At 36.4% G+C, this 24,502-nt stretch overlaps 1 pseudogene; it reads right to left on the bottom strand.

Annotated features, from left to right (window-relative positions):
* The window catches only part of LOC149236509 (protein DETOXIFICATION 16 pseudogene), a 31,227-nt pseudogene extending 9,885 nt beyond the window's left edge, over positions 1-21,342 (bottom strand).
* Positions 21,343-24,502: the final 3,160 nt, after the last annotated feature.

Genomic DNA, 24,502 nt, shown 5'->3' with positions numbered 1-24,502 from the left:
ATACATTGTCTCTATATCACTTTCGTCTCTGAGTGACATCCTTCAACAGTGATATGTTTTCCCTCTGGAGATTTCACTATTGGTTTGGAATTTTCTCTGCATCGTAAGAGGTATGAGTTACCAATATAGCAATCAACAGTGCAATGCAATATAATGAAGCAACAACAACAATTCCAAATGCAACAAGATGCATATCATTTGACCCATCTAAATATCGACTTGATAAAAATATCGAGATTGTGAAGGCCAAGTATGCATATTCAGGTTTCATACATGATCCATTTCTATGTTTTCAAATACACAGTCGAGATTCACAACCCAAATATACATATTAGAGAAGGTTTAAATGGATACGTGTAAATATTCATATTCAGTGCAATGTACCTTCAATTCACCTATAGAGACAAAAATGTTTAAATCCTTTAACCTCACTCAGTATAACACCTCAGCATCAACAAATGCAACCTGACATTGATATTAAACTTGGTTTACAAGAGTCTTTCCTAATGTCCATATTCAATGGACGCTAGATTCAATGAACCCAACCTCCACTATGTATAGCACATGGCTCTCTCGGTACAATAAACTAACCCCAAAGTCTTAAATAATTATAGGGGACAATGAAGAGAGGATAATATTGTCATTAGTAAACTCTTTAGTTGAAAGCATGAAATACACCTAAATGAAGAATAGTAATAAATTACAAGAAAAAATAACATTATCATTGTTGAATATTTTTTGTTGTAACTGTGTGAGATATATTTTAATCCCACCTGTCTCAAAATCCTTGATGGATCATCAGGAAGCCAATAAGAATAAAGTGCTCTTCATTTATTTCCGCAAAGTGAGCAACTAACCGCATTATAGTGAAGAAACATTTATTTATTTGGAATTTTTACTAAAGAAACAATGTAATGTAATGCACTTAAATTCTAATCCCAAAAGATCCAATTTTTTCAAGTGAGGTAATGTAATATGGAATAAGGATGAAAGATTTTATCATCGCTTGAAAAATTCCCAAAGCTTCTAAAAGCCATCAAGGCTCAAAACAATGATTGGACCTTCAAAATGTTTTTAGGAGTTGTTTGGAACCTTGAACTCTAGAAGGTTATTAGGAGTCAATAGGAAGCTTGAAATTCATAAAAAATATCAATGGCATATAAAATCTTTGGTCAAACAAAAATTTATCAACACCCAATGAAAACACCAACCTATGAGTATTGATGCTCAAAGAAAACTTGTTATGTTACACTTTTCTACACACCCCCAATGACTTGTCGGCCTCACAAGAAGACTAGATTATGGCTACATTTTGGCTAACCTATGAAAACCACCTAAAGAAAACTAACACTTCACTACTTTTTCTTGAACCTCTAGTAAGTTTATTAACAACTAGAGTAATAATTTGATTTTTTAAGCTTTTATTTTTATATTTGATTTTTTTTTCTTGTTTTCTCTTGGAATGTGGGACTTTAATGATGTTCTTAATATAATATTTGTTTTGGTTTCCATACTAAGATGAAGCATCACATAAATAGTTAAAGGAAACATGTGAAGTCTATAGAAGGATAAATTCCTTAAACTATAAGATAACAATAATGCACTGAAATAAAATTAGTACCCAAAAATTGAAAATTTTTAAGGTGTGTTGTGTACTCAAGAGTTTCTTATTATTATTTGAGGTTTCTTCTAGCATAGCCTAAATAGTCAATAGGTTATGATGATATCATGTATGTAGTAAATCCTACATCAATCTTTTAAGATGCTTAGAAACTATTGAAAATGGAAAATAAATATATTGAAAATATGATGCAATTATAATATCTTAATTTTGAAGTCTATAGAAGGATAAATTCCTTAAACTATAAGATAACAATAATGCGTTGAAAGAAAAGTAGTACCCAAAAATTGAAAATTTTTAAGGTGTGTTGTGTACTCAAGAGTTTCCTATTATTATTCGAGGTTTCTTATAGCATAGCCTAAATAGTCAATAGGTTATATCATGTATGTAGTAAATCCTACACCAATATTTTAAGATGCTTAGAAGATATTGAAAATGGAAAAGAAATATATTGAAAATATGATGCAATTATAGTATCCTAAAACAATATGCCCACTAAGGATGCACACAAAACATTGTTTAGTTGTGTAATATTGCATGGTTCTCAACTATACCAGTGGCTCAATCCATTCCAAAGCCTCTAAAGAGAGGCCCACTTTTTATTGTAGCCTTGATTAGGGATCCAACTATTTAGGGAACACTCTTCCCCCTCCTCGAAAGAATAAAATGATGGAGAAAATGCCTTTGGATTTTTGGTTGACAAAATATCTTAGTATCTAGGGAGGATTAACAATTATATATAGGGAGGATTAACAATTCTTGTTTTATTACTATTAAATTATTCTCTAGGTAGATTTATTTTTTTAATTTATTTATTTTGTTAAGCTTGGCATGACCTTTCATTGTCTATTTATAATTGAAAAATTTACACCACATAGGTTGGCTAGGTGGCCTCAACTTTCCCAATGGGAAACCAAGTCTGTTGGCCACCTATCCTCGTTGTAAGCCATCCAAAAGCAATAAAGTTTCAATATTTCTAGCCAAGGTATATATGTCTTTGTTTCATGACCAAACTCTATATATCTATCTATCCTTAGACATGCATTACTAAAAGTAAATGCTAGCTGCATATATAACAAAAATAAACATGGTAAACTCACTAGACCTTCTGCTCTTCCGATGCTGATTCCATAGGTTGTCGGATCCGTGACAGTTGCTCTAGGAATCTTAGACAATTCCAGGATACATGGAATGTGCCTTTCAATTCTGTCCAGTCTAATGTCTTGCTTATGGAGTTGAAACTGAATTCTCTGCAGATCCTATTTGTAACTTGACATCCCTTGGAGAAATACCACCATCCCCACTAAGATCTATTCCATGGCCTTACCCAATAGGCTTTTCATTAGCTAGTAGAGGTATAATGTCTGCTTGAATTGGGTTATCCTTCCTCTGGTATTCCCAGGGTCCGAGACTAGTGTCTTTTAATTCTCCATCTCCTCCTTTGTCTCACTACCCTGCTTGATTTCTTCTTCCCATTCTTCTAGCAAATTCTGAATGCCTTCATCCGTTCCCTCTCAGTATGCCACAGCTGCTTCACTGATAATATGCTCCACCGATTTCCTTCCTCTGTGGGGTTCTGACGTGCTCGGGTCCTTAGCCTTTCTAGGCTCCTGGCCCCATCTTCCACATCCCCGTCCTCTCATTGGCTGATCCATATCAACATGGTTCGAAACATGTTCACAGGAAAGAGTTGTTAACCACAAGCACTGTAACATATTATATCCTTGGTTACTGTCCTGACTAGAATTTTCAGTGCCGTCATTCTCCCCATTCATTGTCTTTTCCCATTTTCTAGTAGTACCGGGGGCAAGATGGGAAGAGAGCCAGTCTTGAGACAAGGCCGAACTCTATATCCCTTCTAACTTTTCACTCCTCCCTCTCAGTTTCCTCAGATAATTAGTGTGATTGACAAACCCCTACCGATGCCATGCAAATGAGATTAACCTCAGCCCGACAAGTTTTCTTCTGTGGTGTGCCTTCCCATTCCCCTCTACCCAGTAAGCCAAGGAAATTCCTCTACCTTTTTCATGCCCGACCTCCCCCATAAGGATCCTAGCTGGTCTCTTAGCGTGGTAATTACTCCTAGTTCCCCATAGCTTGCCATGGTTACAACCACTGGTCCATCCTCCTACCCAACATATTAGCTGCCCTTTTCTACCCTCAGCCTCCGATGCCGAGATGCTGCCTACCTAACCCCAACAACTAGCCCCACTCAACCCATAATATGCAAAGCCTGAGTTCCCATTACCACCCAAAGAAAGGTCCACACAACCACATGCAAGGTCAAATCCTGGTAGGCTTAAAACAAAGATGCATAGCCAAACTACTGTAGCTCGATGCCTCCTCCATTTCCCCCTGCATTTCCCCCAACTACCCTTCCCAAGTATCTCCCTCTCCCCCCAGAAAAAATCAAACCAGGTTGACATTACAAAGGCGAATATCCAAGATACATACTTGTTTCCACTCAAAGGTTGATGTTGTTTTTGTCATCGCCTTCCCTTTCTGTTGTTCCAGCTCCTTGCTCCACAAGCCAAATTACAATTATTACATGCCTGTCTCACCTTAATTGCTATACATCCCACCTCTCCCTTGCCATCTCTGCCACCTTTCCCACCACCCTTTCATGTACTCATGCCAAGGTCCACCACACCCATCGCTTTGAGCTTGTTGGGGGGGTGATGGTACATAAATCACCTATACTCTTCATTACTGCCCATAGGCACTTTCATCCACCAACACGCACCCCGATTGAGGTTTAGATTAAATTTTTAAATTTTATTAATAATATAATTTATAATAAAAAAATATATGGCATAATTATTTTATTTTTATAAAAAATTCATGGACATCCACATTAAACCTTATAACTCTCATAATAACCCAATCTTACTAAATACAATAAAGTTGTTTCTTTTCCCTAATACCATTTATTTTTTTAACCATGGTGTATACCATATGGCCATGTATTTTATATACATAAAATAAGACAATAAGACATCATATTAAGTATGGCATTGTTGTGTTAATGTCTTACTAGTGTTTATTGTTTTGTAGTGATTTACACCATATCCAAGTGTATTTAGTATGTGTAGGTGAGTGGGTGCAATGATACATCATATGTAAGCATATTGTTTGTTTTAATATTTGTGGAAGTTTATATATATATTGATTTTAATATTTTAAATTTTAAATTTTATATCTCTTTAAAAGTAGTTTTTGGTGATTTATATAATATATTATTAAACATTATTTATTAAATTTAATATTAAAATATATGTTTTATAAATTTTATGGAAGCTTAGTATTGTTTTATATTTGGTGTAATTTTATAAAGTTTTATATATGTAAGAGTTGGTAAATTTAATAATAAGTTTCATTATGAAAAGTTTCTAATCTAACATAGGAGTTGCTATGAAAAGCGGCTAATCTAGTGCGTGGTTGTCATCATAGACATAGAAAAGTTACATGAACATTGTCGTTAAACTTAATAGGAAGGCTAACTAAAGCATCACACAAATCAATCCACCATGACCACAAGTATTATTCATTATGACATCAGCATTAAAAAACTTATTTTATTAAATTATATACTTTACATTTATTTTTTCTTTTGTATTTCTTTTCTACTTGTATAATGTACATTTTTTTTTTTTGTATTTCTTTTCTACTTATATAATGTACACTTATTTTCTCTTTTGTATTTTTTTTACTAGGTTTAATATTAAGATAAATTCCCTTTTTAATATATATATATATATATATATATATATATATGAATGATAGCAAATATATATAATTTAATGAATTTCTAGGTTTTTTTAATGAAATAAAATAAAATTAAAATTAATAAACTATATATATTAATTGTTATATTTTGATTTTAATTTTTAAATTAAGGTAAATAAATATTTATTATTTTATTAATAATATAATTTATAATAAAAAAACATATAACATAATTATTTTGTTTTATTTTTATTGAAAATACATGGACATCTATATTAAACTTTATAACATCCATAATAACCTAAATTTACTAAATATAATAAAATAATCTTTTTAATTTAAACTATGTTCTAAACCCTTATTTATTTCACAATTAAAATATTTTCCAATTTCTTCATAAATAACGATGTTAATGTGGGCAAACTAAGACTACCAACATCCACCTAATCTTTAGGATGAATGATTACCATCCACTAAATCAACGAATGAAGGAAGGAAAATTTCTTGTTCCCAAGCTTGTGATGCTAAGAATAAAATCAATTGAAATGTTGCCTTCACAATTTGAAGATAAATCTCACTCATGATAAGTTAAATTGAAAATAAAATTAAGCAAAATGCCAAATAATGAAAACCCATTGAAATATATCAGCGAAGGGATTTCAAATGCGGAAAAATTGGGCAGTAATAATCCCTATTCTGAATTGTATATCCATGGATCACAAAATCTCCCTATGACCTTTCGCTCTTTAAATGAAAAAAAATTCAGTAATAAAAAATCCGTTATAACAAAATTTTCAATATAAAAGAATTCATTATAGTACATGCGATGAGGTCCACACTAATGCTTATAAACTCCTCAAAACGAGTTTGATGTAAATGAAAAAAGTGTATTAGAATATTTTCTTGATTTGAAAATGCACCCTCCTTGTTTGCTTGCCTATTTTATTATGCATGCAAGTGATTATGTGTTGTAGTTGATAGATTTAGATTCTCGGTACATTTAGTGGCTCTTTGAATTTAATTTGTTAAGATATTGCTGCAATATTTAGGATATTTCACAGAGGTAATATTGTCATCATGAGTGTGCTTCCACAAATGGGTTTCTGTGTTACAATTATTGTCACCATTTCATCATTTGTTGGAGCCATGCCTCCCCATAAACTGGCCTCCAAAGATGTTTTAAAGGAAAGCACTGAGGAAGTAGTTGAAGTTAACAAGAAAATTGTTCCCATATATGCAGACACATAGTGCTTCATTGATAAGTCTATTGAGGTCACTTGGAGCGACATAAAAGACACATTCATGCAGAAAAAGTTTCTTGAGAACTTGGAGAACTTGGAAGTGTATATCAATATCAAGAGTTCCAGGATGCATACGATCACATTCAGGTTCCCATTCATCCCATATGTAGAAGTGATTGAGTGGATCGTTACACATATGGATGACTCTCATCGTGTGCTTTGCAGTGAGAGTCACAGTTAACTTGCTAACTATTATGGAGAAGACATGTATACCTACTACAAGATGCTTATTCTTACAAAATATTCAAATAATGACTTCTACATTAGATGGGCCGATCTGGACAAAAGTGATATAATCAAATATTGGTGTCGAAAGCCTACTAAGTTTCACCACCGTCCATCTGAAGTTTATCTGACGTGGATTCTAAGTGAGATATATCAATAGCTTATTGTCATGTCTTTTCGGTTGCATGGGCAGAAGATCGTTGAGGTGTTTGAGGAAAATTGGATATATATGCTTAATATGGTGGTTACCCGAGTAAAGCTTTCAATTGGGCAAATATATTTTCATTTGAGTTGCAACGTCATGTGGGGTAGGAAAAAACATCTTTGAGGGTGAATCAAGCACTAGAATTATATATGTCTACATTTCTTTTAGATGGAATCTGTGCGCAGTATGCTTTCTAGACAATGTTATTGGAACTAGACCCCTGAGAACAAGTTCCCAGTTTACTTCCACTTCAGAGTGTTGTCAGAATCAAGCTTCAAAGGTGCATACAATAGATTGGTCGAGCACTTCTTTATAGTTATATTCCACATGATATTCGATATCAATCCTCCTTGCATGGCTAATCAAGTGAAGGAGTCACAACAGGATATCGTAGATTGGTTTGCAACACCTAAGGGCACATACATTCAGTTTTTTGGTTGCTAGGTATCCCCTCAGCTCATGCCATGATATGTGACCAATACAATGGTCATGAAAGAAGTAGCATATCAATTGGACAAGGGATTGTCATAGTCCTTTAGAAGAGAAATAAAGCCCTTTGGACCACCTTTCCTTTGAGGATAAGGTAGTATGAGTTAAAGAGACACAATGCGACAACTGCAAAAATACAAGAGTTGGATCACTTGTACTTCACAATTAAGGACTTTCATGGATAGGATCCCTGGATAGTGTGGAGGAAACATTGTGAAAGGATCAATTTCGATTTTAGGTATTCTTTGATAACTATAGGATAAGATGAAAAAGTGAAGAAATGGTATAAAGCAATAAAAAAAACATCCAGGGATAGAGACTAGTTTACCTTAAGATCCACTAGCTCCATATGTGAAGATTTGGTAAGAAGAATAGATAACCCCTCAAGTAAGGAGTGTAGTTCCTAAGAAAAGGATCAAGGATGATTCAATAGGAAAAAGCAGCGAGAAATGGAAAGATAATCCTTTGAACATAGGAGCTACTCAAGTAGAGCAAGACATGAGAGAAGCAGACGAAGAGGAAGTGGGATGAGTTTCTTAGGAAGCAATAGGAAGAAAAAGATGAAAAGAGAAGAATAGAAGAGGAATAAAAAAGGTTGTCCGAGGAGGAATAAGCCACTCAGAGACTACATGAAGAATAATGGACTTAGGAGATAGAGGAAGAGTTGGAGGAAGAAGATACCATCCAACCAATGGATGATGAACCGGGTTCCCCTCAAGAACCTCCTCTCATAGTTGATCATATTCCATTTGGAGAAATGGTAATCACTCCTCTACCTACAAACAAGTCATGGATGTGTGCAGTATCATGTTTGATCAGAATAAGAAGAGGATCATATGGCAAAGATGAAGGCACTTCTCGAATGATCCTCAAAACGTAGTCTCTATACCTACAAAAAAAGGTGGTAAATGTCAATACCAGAAGGAATCCTAGGGAAATCATGGTGAAAAATGTTGCTTTCACTAAAGCAGTGCAGGAAAACTTTGAATATCTATTGAGTGAGAATGCTAGATTGAGGAAAGAAATGGTTTCAAAGCAACATGCGGATCACCTTGTGGCAGAGAATCAACAGTTATATTCCCATAGTTATAACATCGTAGAATGGCAGTCATCCATGTAGGAGGGTATAGGGCCAATGGAGGACACAATGGCATGATTATATGATGAAATTATACTTCTACAACAAGTGGTATCTCCTATCATTGGCTTTCATAAGAAAGCACAAGAAGAAGTAAAACTCCTGAAAGTGGAAAACAGAGAAATTGACCAACTTCAAGAATGGGATACAAAGTAACCAGGTGATTTGTAAAATTTGGAAAAGAAATGTAGGATTTTTGTAGAGATGGATAAAGTTCAACTGAGACTCCACCATTAGAACTACACGTGTCTTGGAGAACCGTCGATTAGTACTATTGTTTCTTATATTTGACTGCACAATGGTTTGGAGCCTCTAACACAAAAACATGGGATGCTTGCAATAAGATCACTTGAAGAAATCAGAGGCAGGGAAATTATCTTCCAAGAGATTAGAAAATATATCAAATAGATAAAGCAAGAATTAGAATAGGAAGGCTTGGAGATTACCAAATACATTATTATACAGTGTGTCATCACATCGGTCAAAGTTCATATGAAACTCTCATTGTTATAGACATTTTTGTGCCTTACAGCTTTGAGCATGAAATGTCCATAATCCAAGGGATACAAAGTCCCTAAATGTGTTGTTCCTACCCCTAAAGGAACAAGGTCAACCAATGACAGCTTCTCCCAGAAGTTCTCCACCAAAAACTACTCAGAACTAGTCAAATCAGGATCAATTCAGATGCTCTACTAGCTGCCTGCGTTGCAAAGCACCCTAGTACACTAGCTAGGTGCGTTGCAACGCACCTAAATGCACTACCAGGGTGCACTGAGCGAGAAATGCCAAATGGCAGTGTCATTCCGCGAGGTGTACAGACAATGGAAGCTTCCAGAATCTTCCTCAACGACACTTGCCTTACTGAATTCAACCAAGGATGAGTAAGAGGCTCTCAGCCTCCAAGTGGAAACAAGAACTGATAGAGGGAAGCCACAAGTCAAAACATAAGCTGACTCATCCTCTCTGCTTACATCTATATATGGATCCCTCATCCCAGAGATCCAGAGGCTGGAATTTTGTACTTTGCAGAGAATTGCTGTTGGTTTGAGATTGATATTAGTGCATTGGGTGATTTACGCTTTGTTGGAGGTGAGGAAGGGATTCCTTTGCTGGGAGGTAGATGCTGGATCGGGATTCACTAGGTTGTATCTCCTCTTAGACTTTCTTATCATATCAATAAAACTATTTGAGTTTCTCCTACATGCTGTGTATCAATGATGTTTTGTTATATTTGCATGTTTAGCTTAAATCTGATCCTAAGCTAGTTATGAATGTAAATCTATGTCTTTTGTGTAGTTTTCCTCTTCTGTGACCTTGCAGGAACTTGGTGAAGCTGGACCAGTAAAGGAGCAGGCAGTGGGAAGCGAATAAAGGAGAGAGCGATTGGATCAACAAACTAGCGAAAGACACAGGTTAGTTACATCCTTCCTCTTCGTTTACATTTCATAAAGAAGAATACGAAAGTAGTTTTCCTTCTTTTTTGCTAAGGCACTATCACACCTTAGAGTGGGATATGGGCATTCTGAATAGATACTTTTCCCAACAACAAATTGGCGACTCCGCTGGGGAAACAAGGTCAACCAATGACAGCTTCTCCCAGAAGTTCTCCACCAGAAACTGCCCAAAACTAGTCAAATCAGGATCAATTCAGATGCTCCACTAGCTGCCTACGTTGCAAAGCACCCAAATACACTGGCTAGGTGCATTGCAACACAGGTGAATGCACTGCCAGGGTGCGTTGAGCGGGAAATGACAAATGTCAAAGTCATTCAACGAGGTGGAAAGACAATGGAAGCTTCCAGAATCTTCTCCAATGACACTTGCCTCACTGAATTCGACCAGTGATGAGTAAGAGGTTCTCAGCCTCCAAGTGGAAGCAAGAACTGACAGAGAGAAGCTACAAGTCAAAACATAGGCTGACTCATCATATCTGCTTACATATATATATGGATCTCTCATCCCAGAGATCCAGAGGTTGGAGGCTGGAATTTTGTACTTTGCAGCAATTCTGGTCAATCTCAGATTTCTTTTTCTGATACCTTCTTTAGGTGGTTTGAGCGTCAGGAGATGGTAAGTCAAGTGCAATGTACTACGGCTGCATCAGTGGTATCTTCTCCAAGGAAAAGGCGGTCAAAAGAGAACCGAACCCAAAGTTCTTCAACCTCCCGTCCTTTATCTTGGTCAACTGACTTTTCATCACAAGAAGTACTGCATCACACCAGTTGAATATTTTCGGTTGGAGGCATTCTAAGGCATGCTGCATATAGGATCTGTTGGCTACATGAAGAGACGCACTACCGGCCATCCTACCAAAAGTAAACAGGATAGACCTAAGGGACCTGTCAGTGACGTCATGGATAATGATCTTGCCGTCTTTACTCGGCTGAGATCCTTCCCTGCAATACTGGCGGACATAATCTCTCACAGAGTCACTCCCTCGGGCCGAACCTGACAAAGGCACCCCGCCTCGACAAGCCAGTCAAGAAGTAAATGTCTACTACAGTCAAGGGGATAGATTTGCCCCTAATCTGGAAAACTTGATTGATAGGATCCCAAGCATCGAGCAAATACTACAGTAGGTTGATCTGATGTCTCATGCTAGAGATGCGGAAGAACTTCAGCAAACCACAGTTCCGCAGCGCGTTCACTGTAACCCGATCATGTAGGGCAATCATGTCCTCTTCTTCATGTTCTCGTTCTCGCCATGTAAGGGTCATTTTGCTCCAAGATCTCTGAAAAACAAACAAGAGGGGAGTTAGATCCCGATTTTGATGAGAAACAGGCAAAAATTTTCATCAAAAACTGTGTAACAAATCCCTTTTCTGCGTCCAACGCACCTGCACAGTGTTCCACCTACGTTGAAGGTCAAACTGCCTTCATACTGGTTGACATTTAGCGCAGGTTTCGAATGCCCAAGGTGCGTTGATGGCATAACGAACCCATCAAACCCCAAGGGCTCATAAAAGCAGAGAATGAAGCACAGAATGCAGAAAGGAAACCATGAAATGGAAGATCTCAAGTTTAGCTCCTACCTGGTCCAGACGGTGCCAAGAATTGTCCACAGAATCTCCCAAAATCAGCTGATGAAAATCAAGGGGGAAGAGGCACCTCCAAAGCTCCAACAAACCAAGTTCAAATGAAATGGTAAAATGAGAGGTAAAAACACTTTTTAATTGCTTTTTTCGTAGTTCAAAGTAAAATATTAGCGTTTTAATCTCATTTTCAAGCAAATGTTGTTCATTTAGTTTGATGAAGCAATTGAAAGTACAGTACTATCTTTGAAAAGGCGAAGCTATTTATGGTAAAAAATCAAAACTAGACCATGTAATCGAGCAATTTTAGCACATAGTTCATGCTCGTTAAAAAATAAACATAAGACCGAGCAAGTGTTTCAATCCGCATTTAAGCTCGTTAAAAAATGAACTATCCTTCGGTAAATAACCACCGTGAATGTAACATTATCAGCCATTAAAGCCTTGGTCGTGTTTGCACCGTCACCTCCACTTTTCCATTGGCCGATCATTCACCTCCATTTGATTGTTTACCCATTTTGAGGAACAGCTGCGAAGAGTGATTTCACTAGCCATCCTTGTGACACTGCCGTGCTTGGAAAATTCCAACCCTTACCTGGAATCAGTTGCTACCCCTTTATCACTCGTTCCTCAAAAGACGAGTCTTCTTTAAGCTCTTTTCATGTGACTCGTAAAATATGAAAAGATTGCCAAGTTTTGGCCTTCCAGCTCGTTAAAGCGACCGGAAGTGCTATCCCTCATCTAGATTTTAATATTTTTGGACCTGAGGGATTATTGCACAAAAAGATCGAGCACTTGTTTTGTTCGGCTCGTTAAAACTATCGAAATTTCATCCCTTTTGTATTGTTTTATACTTTTTCGGACTTAAGGGATCAGATGACGAAAAAGGGATTCCTGAGTTATCTTTACGTACCTTTTCAGACTCTCTAAAAATGAAAAGGACTGAGTTATCTTTGCCGTTAGACTCGTTAAAAACATTAATGGCGACAAACTTGTCTTTAGACGAGAACGAGTTTCACTATCGCTAGGCTCGTTAAAACATAGTGATGGGTTTGCCTGAAGGGCAAATTATAGAACAAGCATATATTATCCTCCTCAAGCTTGACAAAAATAAAGAGGTATTGGTCAGCAATGACTGGGGAAAAATTGGGAAGAAACTCAAAGAACCTTTATTGGTAGCAAGTCGCTCTTGAACATGACACTTCCTCTCCGTGCCTGAGTCGGGTTGGGTTGTTTCATTCACCGGTCACATCACCATGGTCTCGCCATACCATCCACCTTTGGGGTAAATGCTACCAATCCATCATATAAGTGTCGCCGATATGTTCAAGAGAAGTCATCCAGAGAAGTCACCCGTGTCCCATCCACTACCATACATTATACTTCATTCTTTCATGACCACCACCCTGAACCATATATCATCAGATCGTTTTCACCTCCATCAAAATCATTTACTCCGTTCCATGTCATTGATGTGGGATACATCAAGGCCCTCCTTTGACGGATCGCTTCTTGTCGACATCAGCTCATTATCCAAGATGTTGATCTAGGAACACCCCTTCAGTACTTTGAAGCTTGCATGCCTCAATGGCAAGTTTCTCACTTCTGGCGACAGGTATACATCAATGACCTTCGACCGAAAGATTTTGCGTGGTGTTCGACGCCAAGTCCTTTATTCACACCACGTGAATTGTACTGCAGTGCCTTGAGGGTCATTATCATTATCGATGATTCCTCTTGCGCTTGTTAACAGTTTACATCATTGACTGATAATCAAGCGATGTCTTTCCATGTTCGACTTCAGAACATTTCTCACATGGATTGACTTGTACTTAGAGTGAAGATCGGACGAGATTGATGACCCCGGATCTAGTTTCATCCATCCGGGCTGCGATATATATTCAGGAAAAATAAATACATTGACATGTACAGCATTGCAGCACAGATAATCATCCTACCAAAAGGATGGTGATTTCATCAAGATCATCAGTCCACCATCAGACGATTGTCTGTCCTATGTACATAAAAATGAATTTATAAAGCTGAGCATGGGAATGCCCACCTCAGCTAGATCATGAAAACAGTATGAAAATAATGTATTGTATTGTATCTTATACATGTCTCCTCCCAGCATTGAAAGAACTTCGGATCCTCCTAATAAAGCATTTCACCCGATAAACGTCCTCATACTTTAGGGGGCAACTGTTATAGACATTTTTGTGCCTTACAGCTTTGAGCATGAAATGTCCATAATCCAAGGGATCCAAAGTCCCTAAATGTGTTGTTCCTGCCCCTAAAGGAACAAGGTCAACCAATGACAGCTTCTCCCAGAAGTTCTCCACCAAAAACTACTCAGAACTAGTCAAATCAGGATCAATTCAGATGCTCTACTAGCTGCCTGCGTTGCAAAGCACCTCAGTACACTAGCTAGGTGCATTGCAACGCACCTAAATGCACTACCAGGGTGCGCTGAGTGAGAAATGCCAAATGGCAGTGTCATTCCGCGAGGTGTACAGACAATGGAAGCTTCCGGAATCTTCCTCAATGACACTTGCCTTATTGAATTCGACCAAGGATGAGTAAGAGGCTCTCAGCCTCCAAGTGGAAACAAGAACTGACAGAGAGAAGCCACAAGTCAAAACATAAGCTGACTCATCCTCTCTGCTTACATCTATATATGGATCCCTCATCCCAGAGATCCAGAGGCTGGAATTTTGTACTTTGCAGAGAATTGTTGTTGGTTTGAGATTGAGATTAGTGCATTGGGTGATTTACGCTTTGTTGGAGGTGAGGAAGGGATTCCTTTGCTGGGAGGTAGATGCTGGATCGGGATTCACTGGGTTGTATCTCCTCTTAGACTTTCTTATTATATCAGTAAAACTATTTGAGTTTCTCCTACATGTTGTGTATCAATGATGTTTTGTTATATTTGCATGTTTAGCTTAAATCTGATCCTAAGCTAGTTATGAATGTAAATCTATGTCTTTTGTGTAGTTTTCCTCTTCTGTGACCTTGCAGGAAATTGGTGAAGCTGGACCAGTAAAGGAGCAGGCAGCGGGAAGCGAACAAAGGAGAGAGCGATTGGATCAACAAACTAGCGAAAGACAGAGGTTAGTTACATCCTTCCTCTTCGTTTACATTTCATAAAGAAGAATACGAAAGTAGTTTTCCTTGTTTGTTGCTAAGGCACTATCACACCTTAGAGTGGGATAGGGGCGTTCTGAATAGATACTTTTCCCAACAACACTCATGGCTATGGAATAATTTACAATCGAGCACCAATACTATATTGATGAAGGCACTATAGATGAAGTTGCATTAAATAGGAGAGTTTCCAGTTCATGTCAAATTCATCTCAACAAATTATAAAGAAGGGTGCACATACATCACAAATGAGCTCCATGAGGAAGCAAATGAATTGCCTATTTGATAAGAAATTTTCCTATTTTCAGTTTTTCTTATTAGGCCACTATGTCATATGTAATTTTTCTTTTGTAATAAATGTTTTGTAATGAAGTCAAAAAGACAAATGTGGAATGTGAAAATCCACATATGGAATGCAAAGAGTCACGTAAAGAATATGAACAGTCATAGAAGTTAAAGAGTCATGAGGAAGCTCAAATTTCATTCTCATTAGTTATAAATGGCTCCTCATAACTCAAGCTAAGGGCTTGGATTCTAGGATTCTTGCCTTAGCTTCTCTTATAGTGAATAAGAGATAGATCATTCTTTGGAGAAGCTAGTTGTGGATTCATGTTCCACTAATGGATATAGTGTTTCATTAATTTAACAATGTACTTGGGACATTTCATTCATAATCAGCATCTCTATGAGCTAGCACTTCTTCATATATGTATCGTAGATATAGTAGGGCTATTATTTTTATGTTTGTGGTATATGTTGCTTTACTTACATACTAAGTTCAATGAATCAATTTGTTGATTAGATGTTACTATTATTGAATAAGTGTTGTCATGATTTCATTATTGTTGTTTTTTATGTGGACTAATCTGCACGTAATCAACAAGCCTTTATCTTTATCCCTGGTGTTATCTCAAAATCAGACCCTGATAGGCTGCTGATCAGGTAGACTTTAAGTAACTATTTCAAACCTAATTTAGGCTGAGGCTTAGCGTCCTCAACCTGAGAGGGCTCTCTCACAAGATTAAAGATTTTCATTATGAGTAAGATGGCTAACTCTATGAAACAAAATGAAGGAATGTAAGTGGTGGAAACACAATTAGAAATTATCCATTGGGCTTATGGAGTCAAACATGCTTCAGTATGGACAATAATGTTAGCTCCACATAGAAGTCAGGGCATAAGAATTCAACATATGGAGAATACACCAGATACACATAGGACCAATACAGTTCACAAATGGATGAAGGAAATTAGAGCATTGTTAGTGATTTATAAGTAATCACACATTCATATTACTGTAGATAATAGGAAGAAGACAATACAATACATTCAAAACATTGAATTCCTTCTGATTCCTGAGAAGCAAAGCCAAATACTGCATTACTAAAAATAGAGTCTTTACACAAAGCACAATATGAGAGTTGTTCTGAATAATTTTCCAACCCTTTGTACATCAGATGTTCTGCTATATATAGAGATCTTTACATAACTGAGATTCCTCCTCTAGCATGAGGGGAACTCGAATTCTTCCTATTATGACACCTATTAACACTTTAAACTAACTATTAAATGCAACTAACTGCTAACTGGAAGTTCTAGAGAACTAAGACAATTAGGAGTATAACTCAAAATCATGTTGGTAATAGCATTTATTACAATCAAAACTCGTTCTCTGACAAATGGTCTCCTTCAGTTTAGCGTTGGTGAATGTTTGAAACTCCTTGCTAGCCCTTAATGTCTCATCTCTTTACTACTCCTGGAAAGTAGGAAACTGCCCTGTTTTTCTGCTTTTGGTCTCCTCAAGGATATTCGAAATCAATTATCCCTGCTGTTCTTCTTTGATTACACAAAAATGTATTGGACTGCCATGTTCTTCATGTACTGTAGACCTTTCCCACATACGTGTGTGAAGACAAAACCTCTTCAAAGCTGTTTGAAATATCATGAACAATACTAGCTATGATCATTTTTATAACAAATAGCTTAGAGTTCATATATATCTTTCCTTTGCTTGTTTTGCCCTTGCTGTATGCTTACACTTTGTAAATGATCCTTTTCTGAAACTCCCTTTCAAAAAGATTTCCCCCTGGTCACTCAAAATTGGTCGACCAAGTTATGATATGCAACTACAGTAGTTTCGTAGCGCGCAACGAAACTGTTGTGCATTAGGCATCATCTACAGCAGTTTCGTAGCGCATTGCGAAACTGCTGTGTAATCACAAAAACACAGTTTTAATGCTAAAATTTGATTGTCTTGAGCTTTCTTTTCTTGTATTTTCTTTTTCATCTGCCCTGAAACTGTTCAAAACTGAATGCAGAGCTACCATTCTTCAAGGAAAACTTAAGTAAGGTAAATTATCAAAATTTAGGACTTATATGTGATTTTTTTTAGCTACAGATGTTCTTCATGAGATTTTGTTACCTCCCCTATTTCACATGCCTCTGGCAGTGCCTCTTGTATCCCATTTGAATGCCTTGTCACAGGTCTTCTTGGCTTAAAAACAAATTTAGAAACCCGATCATCAAATTTGAGCATTAAAGAGGTTTTGGCCCTTTACCTGCGTCTATTAAGTCTGCTTAAACCATAGGAGATTCTTCAATGTCAATAGCTTGAAGCAAATCATTCAAACTTCCTTTTGAAATTGGACTTCCCTCAGTAACCACTGTCTTACCTTTTTCTCTAGCTAGCTGGCTCTTGGTTACTCTTCTTTGGACTATAACTTCTTCTTCTGTGACTGCAGATATGACCTCAGGAGAAATTGGTATTTCTAGCACTCCAACTTTTGAATTCAAACAAATGAAATTGAAAGCGAAATATTTGAAATAGTCTTGACACATGACACCTTTGAATCAATATAGGATTAATGATAGGTAAAACAAGATTGTTGACCTTATTTGCTAATGGGAACAAGACTCCACTCTATGTTCTAGACTCCTTAAGCAAAACAAAATGACTTTGACCAGGACTAATCATAAAACTTTGGAACCAAATCGGTTGTCCAAGATTTCTTGAAAAATTTTCAGTGATAATAGTGGATCCACTTGGGATAGTGTGCCCTTGTGGTACACTAAGAACCTACAGTTCCAGTGCTGCTATCCATCTTTTAGAATAGAATTTTGAAATGCTGCCCAATCTGCTTTCCAAGCTTTAATGATTTCTGCAAGAGGGACTCAACCTGCTCTTAAAAAAAATATGCTCAATCAACCTACCTTGAGCTTATTTGCATATTCCTACCTACGCTATCAACTGCAATTTCCACTTTAGGTCAAGCAACATAATATTTCCAATAAAGCCAATCAATTTTCTTTTCTGATATTGGAGGCTCTTGACTGCATCCGACCTCAAAATAACCATGATAGTGAGATGACCAAATCAACTTATAATGTACCTAAGCTTCATAATGCAAATGAAAATGAAATACTGGTGTGCAAAGCTTTTCCATGTATTCATTTATAGGGTCAAGGAGTACATGGTTATTTTGATGATCATCATAACACTCTACATCTTCAAACAATTGATTCTTGACCACACAAGATTCCTTTGATATGTTATCCAACTGCTTTTCTGAATGATTCTCACAAACAATGTAATTTTCCTCCTTATTATGATCATTTATTGCTGTAAGCTGCTGAGAAGTTTGACATAAAAAATCAACCTTTTCCTCTGCCTGAGGGTTATAAAAGCTATCTTCCAGTACTTCTTCTTGGTGTTTGCAATCAATTTCATACTCTTTATGATCAAAAGACTGGCAAGTTTGCTGCATCTTCTCATTCATATCAGAGGATTGAACATGGTTTTCATAAGTAAACCCCTGCTGATTTTCATGTTGCATTTCATGGGATGTTATACTTTCTTCTTGGTGTTGAAATGTATTGTTATGAAGAGCCTCTAAAATTTCTTCATCCATAAATTCATCATCATCATAACAATCCTCCAAATATTGAATAAGACTCAAAGAATGTTTATAACAATCTTGGACCAGCAACAAGGAGGGATGACCCTCTTTATACATCTCATAGAATTCATCATGAAAATTAGCAAGTGAATATATTGAACCACTTTCCAAACTTTTATACCAAGACCATGCTTTTCCTTCTAAAATGGTCATAAACATCCTCATGAGACAATCTTCAAGGAATTGAGCCTTAATACTGCGTACATGCATATGAAACCTAACCAAGTGAAGAGAAGCATTGTCTTTCTTTTCATCTTTGAATATTGGAAGATCCTCTAACCAATCAACCTTTGGCATAGGATTTGGAAAACCAGGGATATGAGACCGATTCATAGGAGCATACCTGGCATTCATTCTTGCAGTGGAACTCATCTTAGAACTTCATCGAGCTATTGATCTTCTAGTAGTGGAGTCACCTTCCAATTTCTTATTTGATGTGTGGAGTCGCCAAGGTAGTTTTGCAGCCTCAAAAAGATGTCTGAGCTCCTACTACCTTCAAAAGATCAACTTGTTAATTTTGGGAATGAATAGACTTCAAGCTCCTGGTAGACGCACCAAAATGTTATCTCAAAATCAGACCCTGATAGACTGCTGATCAGGTAGAATTTAATTAACTATTTCAAACCTACTTTACGCTGAGGCTTAGCCTCCTCAACCTGAGAGGGATCTCTCACAAGATTAAAGATTTTGATTATGAGTAAGATGGCTAACTCTATGAAACAAAATGAATGAATGTAAGTGGTGGAAACACAATTAGAAATTATCCATTGGGCTTATGGAGTCAAACATGCTTCAGTATTGACAATAATGTTAGCTCCACATAGAAGTCAGGTCATAAGAATTCAACATATGGAGAATACACTAGATACACATAGGACCAATACAGTTTACAAATGCATGAAGGAAATTAGAGCACTGTTAGTGATTTCTAAGTAATCACACATTCATATTACTGTAGATAATAGGAAGAAGACAATACAAGACATTCAAAACATTGAATTCCTTTTGATTCCTGAGAAGCAAAGCCAAATACTGCATTACTAAAAACAGAGTCTTTACACAAAGAACAATATGAGAGCTTTTCTGAATAATTTTCCAACCCTTTGTACATCAGATGTTCTGCTATATATAAAGCTCTTTACATAACTGAGATTCCTCCTCCAGCATGAGGGGAACTCAAATTCTTCCTATTATGACACCTATTAATAGTTTAAACTAACTATTAAATGCAACTAACTACTAACTGGAAGTTTTAGAGACCTAAGACAATTAGGAGTATAACTCAACATCATGTTGGTAATAGCATTTATTACAATCAAAACTCGTCCTCTGACAAATTGTCTCCTTCAGTTTAGCTTTGGTGAATGTTTGAAACTCCTTGCTGGCCCTTAATGTCTCATCTCTTTACTACTCCTGGAAAGTAGGAAACTGCCCTGTTTTTATGCTTTTGGCTCCTTAAGGATATTTGAAATCAATTTTCCCTATTGTTCTTCTTTGATTACACAAAAATGTATTGGACTGCCATGTTCTTCATGTACTGTAGACCTTTCCCACATATATGTGTGAAGACAAAGCCTCTTCAAAGCTTTTTGAAATATCATGAACAATACTAGCTGTGATCATTTTTATAACAAATAGCTTAGAGTTCATATATATCTTTCCTCTGCTTGTTTTTCCTTTGCTGGATGCTTGCACTTTGTAAATGATCCGTTTTTGAAATTCCCTTTCAAAAATATTTCCCCCCGGTCACTCAAAATTGGTTGACCGAGTTAAGATATGCAGCTACAGCAGTTTCGTAGCGTGCTACGAAACTGCTGTGCATTAGGCATCATCTACAGCAGTTTCATAGCATGCTACGAAACTACTGTGTAATCACAAAAACACAGTTTTAATGCCAAAATTTGATTGTCTTGAGCTTTCTTTTCTTGAATTGTCTTTTTCATCTACCCCGAAACTGTTCAAAACTGAATGCAGAGCTACCATTATTCAAGGAAAACTTCAAAAAGGTAAATTATCAAAATTTAGGACTTAGCCTTACCTGCTGTGTGATTTTTTTTAGCTACAGATGTTCTTCATGATATTTTGTTACCTCACGTATTTCACTTGCCTCTGGCAGTTCCTCTTGTATCCCCTTTGAATGCCTTGTCACAGGTCTTCTTGGCTTAAAAAAAAGTTTAGAAACCTTATCATCAAATTTGAGCATTAAAGAGGTTTTGGCCCTTTACCTGCATCTATTAAGTCTGCTCGAACCATAGGATATTTTTCAATGTCAATAGCTTGAAGAAAATCATTCAAACTTCCTTTTGAAACTAGACTTCCCTCAGTAACCATTTTCTTACCTTTTTCTCTAGCTAGCTGGCTCTTGGTTACTCTTCTTTGGACTGTAACTTCTTCTTCTGTGACTGCAGATATGACCTCAAGAGAAATTGGTATTTCTAGCACTCCAACTTTTGAATTCAAACCAATGAAATTGAAAGCGAAATCTTTGAAACAGTCTTGACACATGACACCTTTGAATCAATATAGGATTAATGATAGGTAAAACAAGATTGTTGACCTTATTTTCTAATGGGAACAAGACTCCACTCTATGTTCTAGACTCCTTAAACAAAACAAAATGACTTGGACCCGGACTAATGATAAAACTTTGGAACCAAACCGATTGTCCAAATTTTTTTGAAAATTTTTCAGTGATAACACCTGGGTCCCCCCTTAAGGATAGTACTATTACTTTTCTAACCATAGGCTCATTTTCCTTTACAATCTGTGGAACTTCCCTCATGCAACTTACATTGGGTGTGTCACAAATATTACATACTTGCTTCCTAAAGATGTGTTGTGATATATTGTGTGTGATTGTATCCAAGACATATCTTTGAAGCCTTTCCAACTATAGTTGGACCGTATAGTCAGATGGGACTCCTACACCAAACAATGTGAGGTCTAATTGGGACTTCACATCAGGGAGATCCCCTTACATTTTGGTAACATCCAACACCATCAAAATTTTTGGTACTAAAAGAAGGGATATATGACAAGCTGATCTTGTGAATTCTATTTTAATCTCTTACCTTTAATGGCTTCATCCTAGATCATTATCCAGAGGTGCTTTTCTGAAGCTTTAGATATTTCAATCCTCATGAAATTTTTACATGACTTATCACATTTGAAATTTGATCGAAAGGGTACAACGACCATCCTTGATTACGTAATTGAATTTTTTTTATTTTCTTTTTTCAAGTGGTGTTTATTTTGAAGAAATCCTTGCAAGGTTATTTACCCTTACCCTTACCCTCGATGGTCGTGCCAAGAAATTGTGTTATTCTTTACCCACTACTTCTATCTCATCTTTTAATCACTTGGTTAATGAGATTCATCACGTTTTTGACAAATATGAACATCAATATGTTCCTAATGAAATCGGTTAGCTTAGAATGGAATCAAATGAATCTCTTGAACATTGTGTTGACTAATTCCTTCATCTTTGTTATGAATTTCCAGATGAGGATGTAGACTAGAATTTCTTAGATGAAAAGTTTCATTCCTTAGTTAGGATGTCAAGAAAATATTTAGAATCTGAGTCATCATGTTCTTATATTAGCAAATAATTCTGACATCCTGAAGAAGAATCGAATGTTCCTTTCATTCCTTTTCCCCATCCTTTTGGTGTTCCATATGTTGGATATAAATTAATCACTGAAGCGGAAGACTAAATGCAGATGAAGAGATGATTTTTCTTTCACATATTTATCTTGATGATGATTTGTCTAATCGTATTAATCATTCATCTTTGGATTTTGATATTTCTCATGTCGATCCTCAACCCATTAACCAACTTGAATCCTTGGAAAACCATGACCCTATTGATTTCCTCTTTTATGAATTGTATGATGATGATTTTTCAAGTTTCATGGATGAATATTTGTTCCCATAGGAAGATTTAGATCTGGAGAAGCTTCAAATGGAGGTTGATGCGATTATCGAAGATTTTCTTTTTTGCATGTTTCCTTTTGATCAAGAAGTCAACATAATTATCATTAAATATTTTTTTGGTAGTATTGAAAATCTATCTGATAACACTCAATCAAGTTACAAATCTCGTGATTTGAATAATGACTTGTGTTTAGATAAGTAGCTGAGCTTGTTTTCTTAGAATTGAAAGTTAAGTCAGGTGAGTAGGACACTTTAACCTATGATATTGGTTATGTCAGTATCTTGTCACCTGGACGGTATTTGTAATTTCTATCAGTTTAATATTTTCTCGCATGATCTTGTTGTTAATGTCATCTCGTGGGATGTTGATTATCTCTTGAGGGATCCTCATTTTCTACATGTTAAATTTTTAAACCCTTAAGGGAGAAATTTTAAAGTGACTATTGATATTCAATCAATACATCCCATCTCAAGAAAATATTTAATTTGTAATGTGGAAACGAAGAGTGATTTTAATGTGTCAAATATCTTAATCTGGCTTACCTTCTACATCATCCATTGGAGATTTTAACTTGCATGACAACATGAATTGTGGTCAACCAGCTAATTTTGATTTTGATATGAATTTGTCTTTGGTCAGTATTTCTTGTCAAGATTTCCCTAAAGGTTGTTTCCATGGTCCTATTGTAGAGACCCTTTAAGACTCCTATTGGTTGGGACCCATGTCTCGTGTCCTATTCTTACATGCTTATAATCGAGCCTTGTATGGTCATTAACCTGGTAGTTACTATTGTTATCGATTTTTTCCTTTGATAGAGAAGTCAAGTATGTTACACCACTGTGATTGCACTTCCTATTTCTATTTGTCAGTGCATATGTTTGCATTGTTTATCCTTTTCACTGCATTGTATTCCATTCTAGTTTTAAACGATCACATATGACCCAAAGGTCATGAGTAACTTCTATGGCTGCATTGGAAATTTCATTTCACATGACCCGACCCTATACTGTTTAGTTTAGGATAGGATAGGTTTCATTTAGTTATATGCATTGCATTTCGTTATACATTTTCATCCATACATTCTATTATTTTGGTTTTATTGGTCCTTAGATAAAGTTAGTTGCAAGCTTCCAGATGATGTGGCTAATATTTTGTGAAAGGCAAGTTGTGGTAATGCACAACCCTTGGCTTATATTCTACCCTCTTGTTTGTTTTGGTTCAAATCTTTAAAACAAGTAATTTTTTGATGGAAAATAAAATCCTTCAAGTGAGAAGCTGTAAGTAAACCATGATACCCGTATCCATTTAGTATTATCATTCTTACACTCGGTCTTCTCTATTGATGAATAGTGTGTTCTTGCCTATCTATATGAGTAAGGTAAGATAAGGGGAATTTTTTTAGCGAAAAAGGCATCAGAGGTCTTAAACATGTCTTTAAAGGAGAAATCTCTTCTACTCTCAATAGGTTGGGATACCTCTTTCACGTGTTGAAAATAATAAGTGCCTATGCATAGTTCTATGAAAAAATAAATAAAAATGAAAGGTGAAAGAAGAGAAAGGCTTCTTTTGCATGGAGGTGAAACAAGTGACTTCATCGGGGTATTGTCCAGGCTCATTGGCAGTGAAGCAATGTTTGTGTTCCTGAAGCGATTCCACCGAGGTACTATATAGGCCTACTGGCAGTAGAGAAACGCTAAAGATGTAAAATTCACACTCTGATTGTCTTTTTAA

Source organism: Pinus tabuliformis, chromosome 8, assembly GCF_031772625.1.
Source record: "Pinus tabuliformis cultivar Carrire ecotype Pingquan chromosome 8, CPIR1, whole genome shotgun sequence".
NCBI lineage: Eukaryota > Viridiplantae > Streptophyta > Pinopsida > Pinales > Pinaceae > Pinus > Pinus tabuliformis.
Note: the sequence above shows the minus strand (reverse complement) of the source record. Positions and strands in the feature narration are given on the sequence as shown.